Source organism: Tachypleus tridentatus, chromosome 10 (assembly GCF_004210375.1).
Source record: "Tachypleus tridentatus isolate NWPU-2018 chromosome 10, ASM421037v1, whole genome shotgun sequence".
NCBI classification, from domain to species: Eukaryota; Metazoa; Arthropoda; class Merostomata; order Xiphosura; family Limulidae; genus Tachypleus; species Tachypleus tridentatus.
The window spans coordinates 85,028,368-85,035,943 of record NC_134834.1 but is presented as its reverse complement, the minus strand read 5'-3'; positions in this window follow the sequence as shown (position 1 = coordinate 85,035,943).

Here is a 7,576-nt window from a genome sequence, read left to right as displayed (position 1 = left end):
TTCGAATTCCCGTCACACCAAACATGCTCGCTCTTTCAACCGTGTGTGTGTGGGGGCGTTATAAAGTAACGGTCAAATCCACTATTTGTTGGTAAACTGCTAAACTAGGGACGGCTAGTGCAGAGAGACCTTTGCAGCTTTGCACAAAATTCAAAGAGAAACAAACGAATGTCATAAATGTCAGATTTCACTTTACTGGTCATTAAGGGTGGAAAATGGTAAATCATGGCAGTCGGCTTTTAAGGCTCAGCTCTCATTCTTCATTAAAAACCAATCTATAGATTTAAACTGTCCTATTTTTGCCTCTTCACGCAATCATTTATCATTTTTTTCAACAATCTAAATCTCTTTCCACTGCATACTTTTATAATGCCAAAGTATGAGCGAAAATTTGCAGGAGGGTTTTTGATTTGTCTTCCCTATTGTACATTAATTCAATTTATCATTTTATACATTATCTTGTTTTTTTTTAGGTGTATGCTAATGTGGCGATGGCCATAAACAGGAACTTCCATTGATATCAGGAATAACGCACACGATGCATAACTTCTATTAGACCAAAACAACCAACATATTATAATGTTCATGGTAAAATCCTGAAATGTGTAATTGGATTTACAGCAAGAACTCTTTCAATTATACTTAATTTCCTCTCTATATAAAATAGGCCTAGGATTTTAGTGACCAGTTGGGATTGTGTTACGTTACAACTAAATATATCCGCATAAAAAAATTCAAGTATTAACTGTTGTAAAACAATTTCTTTGGAAACTTCAAACCCAACCATTAGCAAGAAAACTCTGTTATTACTGAGTGCTCTTGGTGCAAGAATACATCAAGTCATTGATGATAAAATACAACTTGGGGCATTAATGGTTGCAATGTCAAAATAAAGAAAATTATGAAACATTTATCAAAGTATTTAATTTATTCTTCTTTAGATGTTTCAACACAAAATTGAGGTAAATGTATGCCAAGGTCTTTATTTCCAACTTGAAACAAAATAATATCGAGGCGACGTCGACTGAATCAGGTTTCTTCATTCTTACCTGAGGCAAAGTTTGAGTGACTCCAGTGCACAACGTTCAGAGACTAATGAAGATGTGTCAATCAAAGTAATCTAGAAAGCCTCACATTCTGTTATCGTATGAATTATTTTATTACATCTTTAAGACATATTGGAGTTTTAGAAAGGAGAATTTTCATTGTGTCACTGGAAATGGAAACTGAATCTAATTAAACTAGGAACACTTCACGCATTATTCTAAGGCACTATCGTTATTAGCTTACAAGCTTAGAAAATTAATACGAAAGGCAATCAATATTCGTATAATAAATGAGTTGTATTATAGAATTTGATGATCGGGAATTTATTGGTACTTTACCTTTTACTATTTGTTTTGTTTTCACACTTTTTTTAGCTAGAAGTTCTTAGATTTCACCTGCATCGACTTATACAAGAATGTAAAACAGTTGAATCTGTTTATACAGGAATTTAAAACTGCTGAATTAGTTTATACAGGAATATAAAACACTTGAATATTTATTTAATAATACAAAACACTTTAATCGGTTTACACAAAGATGTAAGCCAGTTGAATTAGCTTATACAAGAACATAAAACACTTGAATATTTACACAGCAATACAAAACAGTTGAATCGGCTTATACAAGGATGGTTTTGTTTTGTTTTGTTTGTTTTGGAATTTCGCACAAAGCTACTCGAGGGCTATCCGTGCTAGCCGTCCCTAATTTAACAGTGTAAGACCAGAGGGAAGGCAGCTAGTCATCACCACCCACCGCCAACTCTTGGGCTACTCTTTTACCAACGAATAGTGGGATTGACCGTCACATTATAACGCCCCCACGGCTGAAAGGACGAGCATGTTTGGCGCGACGGGGGTGCGAACCCGCGACCCTCGGATTACGAGTCGCACGCCTTACGCGCTTGGCCATGCCAGGGCTACAAGGATGGAAAACGGCTGATTTGTTTTGTATAATAATGTAAGATATCTAAATTGGCTTACACAAGAATGTGAAACAATTTAGTTGGTTTATATAACAATACAAAACAGCTGAATCGGTTTATACAAGGATGGAAAACGGCTGACTCGTTTTGTATAATAATATAAGATATCTAAATTGGCTTACACAAGAATGTGAAACAATTTAGTTGGTTTATATAACAATACAAAACAGCTGAATCGGTTTATACAAGGATGGAAAACAGCTCATTTGATTTATACAAGAATACAAAAGAGCTGAGTTGGTTTATTGAATAACGTGAAATAACTGAAATGGTGTATACAACAATGAACGGAAGTTATAAACGAGTGCATGAAATGCTATGTATGCTTTGAATTTATTAGGAATTCAACTAACCTTGAATTAAAATTAAAAGGAGGAAAGTACAGCAATAAACGAACCATTTTATTAAAAAAAACTATACTAGTTTTACTGATGTTAAGCTCACAATAACCGAACTTTACTAATTATATATTGTATACTACGGAGAAACATAAAAAAAATATCTATTGAGAAACAATAGTTTTTGGAATGAAAAAAACGTTTTGATTAGTTTTGAACTTATATTAACATCTTTTATGTAGTAGTTTTGAGCATGCATTGTTATTGAGTGGCACAGATGAAAAATAGGCCTGGATAACGTTTATTTTGGTACGATTGTTTTTGAAGACAACGGAAAAAGATATTCGACTTCCTTACTGTTTTATATAAGAACAGGTCCAATTGCACTTTCGTAAATAATATTCATAACCTTCAATTTGTTTGTGATATGACCAATGCAGTAAAAAAAAATGTTCTTATGCATATAAAAAATAAGAATTCGATTTGTTTGTTCTTGAATTTCGCGCAAAGCTACACGAGGGCTATCTGCGCTAACCGTCCTTAATCTAGCAGTGTAAGACTAGAGGGAAGGCAGCTAATCATCACCATCCACCGCCAACTCTTGAGCTACTCTTTTACCAACAAATAGTGGGATTGACCGTAACATTATAACGCTCTTACGGCTGAAAGGGCGAGCATGTTTGGTGCGACCGAGACTCGAACCCTACAGATTACGAGTCGAACGCCTTAACCCACCTGGTCATGCCGGGCCGTAAGAATTCTGTCACTGGGACAGAATAAAAGTGTCGCATACTAGTAAATAAGCCTGACAAACTATTTCTATGTATATATATATATATATATGACGATATGACTGGATAACACAAAGATTGCGTGTGCTGCTTTTTTATATCTAAGCCTATTTTGTAGTTATTGTCGTATCATGTTATATATTAATGTACGGGATAACATCTTGATGGCTTTCAACACCTTTGGGCAGATGAGTCAAATAGCGTTTTTCAGTTACATACATTTCTTTATTATTTAAGTTTTTTTTTTGAATTCATCTCTCTTTTTCTTTCTTACCTTAATCAGTTTTAAACAAGACAAGTTATCATATGAATGCTTCTCTAAGCTAATGGTATAGTAAATTCACACTGAAAGAAACACCCTCTTAACGTTGCCTCTAATTGGCCTATTTGTCATACATTTTATTAGAGTTCACTATTGTGGTTTCTTTAACACAATGACAAAACATGACACTACACAAACACTGCGTTATTCCATGATTAATGGGAAAAGATGTGCCTTCATTGTTTTTGGTTTTTTTTACGCCTTTTAAAGCCCTCTGTAGGGATTCAATTGCCATATTAGGGAAAGACACCAGTCTAAACGCCTGAAGATGACCGAAAGCCCTGAAGAGTTAATAAAAACAGCATCAAAGGTCTACCTTCACCCTACAAGCCTTAATTATTTATGGTAATGGTTTGAATCATGCGCATCAATCATGACTTCTATCTGAAGGAGCCTGCAGCCTGTCTAAACTTATTACCTAAACATACATGAGAAACGCTTAATCTTGGATCACTGACCTTTAGTGTGTTGGAGAGCATGACAAAAGGGTCAGATTTGTAACGAGAACAGTAATCACTAAAACTTTACGTGGTCCCTTTACCACACCGTACGATACGGGTCTTAGAATTTTTGTAATTGATGTGACGCATCGAGCCTCAAAGATAAGTTGCAAAATTAAACTCGAGAGATAATTTTGGTTTAAACCCCGCATCAAGGTGTGATTTAAATTTGTTCAGTACTGAACAGTAAACGTATACCGCACATTATGCATGCAGATGTTAAAGTTTCAACCATCAATATATTAAATTTGAGCTAATATTTTATCTCGTTAAAATATGTATTCGTATAAACAGGAACACATAAAAGCAATTATTTGTGATCCGAAAGATAATAAACTAATAAAATGGAATATGATACATGTTTAGCTGGCATTGAGAATCTATTTCTAACTGTTTTCAGAAATCTCAAGGTATCTTTAGTTTGTAATAATATTCAGATAGGTACACAGCTCTCTTTATATAAATAGTATTATACTTTCTATCTTACATGAACGTATAACGAAGGATTTTTGTTTAGTAAACAGTTTTTGCCCACAGCTACATAATGGGTTATGTGTACATAGGAATCTCTAATTCTGAGTGAATACAACTCGTTAACAGCACTCACCAATAGTTCTTCGAAGACTCTCACCTGATGGAAGAGTGGAGTTTGACTGTTTCTCTTCTATACCCCTACCGTCCCAAATTACTGAGCACGTATTTGTGGCAAATGGACGAGAGGCTGGAACCGTCGAATTCACAGTCTGGGCACGCTAAACACTTACTAAACTACGCCCGACTGAGAGCAGAAAAAGTAAATGGAACGAGTTGTGCTACGCCCTTACTATATAACAAAGTATCTAATTGTATGTAAATAATTTTATAAATCTTCCTAATTCAGCTCTTTATTTAATGTTTCAAAATATGCTAAAACAGGTGATATTAGCTACCTTAGTTAGATAGATCAGTGACAGTTATATTCTTTCCCCTTACATGTTTACTGTACCTTCTTACACATTTTGAGACGTCAGTTCAAGGTGACACACGCGACTATGTCTTATCGCTAAAATTAGATAAATATTGGTTAGGGTGAAGCTACCTAACGGCATGTTCAGATGAAATATGATCTGGACAAAACATATAGAGTTTTTTGGAGGGCTTTACTGTAATAGAAAAATAAAAATAAGTTTTTCTTCCTGTTAAATTTTTATTCGCTGGATTTGTTATTACACTTTTTCACATATGTAACTTACATTCAGGATTCTAAGGATGTTGCTACTTACCGAGTGAGGTTTAGTGAAGATAGTTTTAATTACATTTATACCAGATCGCCGTGGTCAATGTTATAGTTCAATTGCCACTTCAATAACCCACGTTGACCAACGCAGAAATGCTGTTGTATCTATACTCAGCTGTGAAAGTTTGTTACAAAATAAACGAAACACAGCTTTATTCTAGACACTCAATAAATAAACAACAGTCGGAGCAGAATTATAAATGTTGCGGCTTGTTTATTTGTTTCTGAATTTTGCACAAAACCCCTCGAAGACTATCTGTGCTAGCCGTCCCTAATTTAGCAGCGTAAGACAACTCTTGAGCTACTCTTTTATCAACAAATAGTGGGATTGACCGTCACATTATAACGCCCCATGGCTGAAAGGGAGAGCAAGTTTGACGCGATGGGAATGTGAACCCCCGACCCTCAGATCACGAGTCGCACGCCTTAACACGCTTGGCCATGCCGGGCCGAAATGTTGCGGCATTTTCAAGTATTTTCTAAATATCATTTGATAATTATTATACATAATACATACAGTTCGGTAACATATACTCGTCGTCCTTTAATTAATGCGACCTTTGCCAACAGTATATAATAACCATCATGTTCTTAAATCATAATACTTGGCTGTTTACCAATGTCTAAGGTAAATAATATACTTAATTTAATTATCATCTACAGAAGGACAAAATGTTTCCTTTACGAGAACATGATTCTGTGTGTTCTGTGCACTAATACGGAGAACGTTTTCCTTTGTAAACACATTGAAAAGATAGGTATTTTTGATCGCGAACATAAAATCTCTTACATATTTCATTTCAATCAAACTTCACCACGCTAAGCGAATACGAAATAACCAACGACCCTTCTTTTGCCACTGACGAACATAACTTTATGGTTCAAGGAAGACAAACTCAAATACATAATTATTCATCAGAGATTTAGCATAACACGTCCTTCAAAACACTTTCATGTGTTGTGACATTTCAGAACGTAAATTTATCGTGTTTGCCTCATCACACCAAATAAGATACTAAGTGAGATCAAAGATAGGAAAAGTTCAAATTAGATTTTACCAATCTAATTTTAACGTGATTAGTGTAAAAGAAGTTTTACACGGTTATTGTAGTTTATATCACATAAGTAGACTCAATAAATTACTAATAAGACGTCAGTGCTAAGAGAAAGTTACTTCTCAACAAAATTGGCGTTACTGCGTGTGAAGTGAATTTAAACGAAACCGTAGGTTATAATGTTGTAATGAACCAAAAGCAGAATAAACTAATTACATAGAGCACCGTAAGAAAGTTGTAGCTGAAATCTGCGATTCTACCGTGAAAATACAGACTGAAACTACACCCTTGTTCTCATGCCCTGAATCAAAGTTACAGTAATCCCAGTTCACTGATCATTAGTCTAACGGGATTTAGTTTCAACCATCACATAAGGTCGGTCTAACCTTGCTGCTTCTTTCTCGACAAGTAGCATCTACGATTACCAGGCTCGACGGGAGCTTGTTAGCGGGCAATACCTGATTCTTACGTCCTTGATGTATTGGAACAACTCTCTGCGTGTCATTCCTTATCTGAGTAGCACAACTAGAGAACAACAGGCGTTCGTTATTCATCAAATGGTACTTTATCAATTGCTTATAACTAGCTTGAAATTTGATGCTCTAGGAATTATGATACCTTGTATTAATTTATAGGTTAAGGAAACCTATATTACATTTTTAACCTTGACCTAATTATATGTGTAAATACGACGCGAATTTCCAAAAGTTTCCTTAGCACTTGATTACTGAACGAAATGTTTGAACCTGTTGCGATTTTTGCACTTATTCTTAATATTTAACTAAAAACAATATAACACACAACACAGATTAAGAAGAAATAGTTCTATTTACATTTTCATTTTATGCCATTTCTTGCATTTATTTGAATATATATGAAAATTATTCACTTAGTTCTAGATCCATTTTCAGTAAGATATGAATGTTTATTTATTTTTATACAGGTTACATGAAACTTTTTCTACACCTTCATTGTTAATAGCAAAGATTCTGCAACCATTGATATAATCTTGCCGATACCGGTTGTGCCATCTTAAAGTGAATGAAACATTAGGTAACACCAACTGAAGTTATAATACCCGGAGCTAGTATTCTCAGAATGTGCTACTTTTCCTAATCGGAGCTATCGTTGCTAATAAGGATTACCTTTCCTAACTATATAGGTTACCTTTTCTTACTATATAGGTTACCTTTCCTTATTATATATGTTACCTTTCCTAACTATATAGGTTACCTTTACTAATTATATAGGTTACCTTTCCCCAT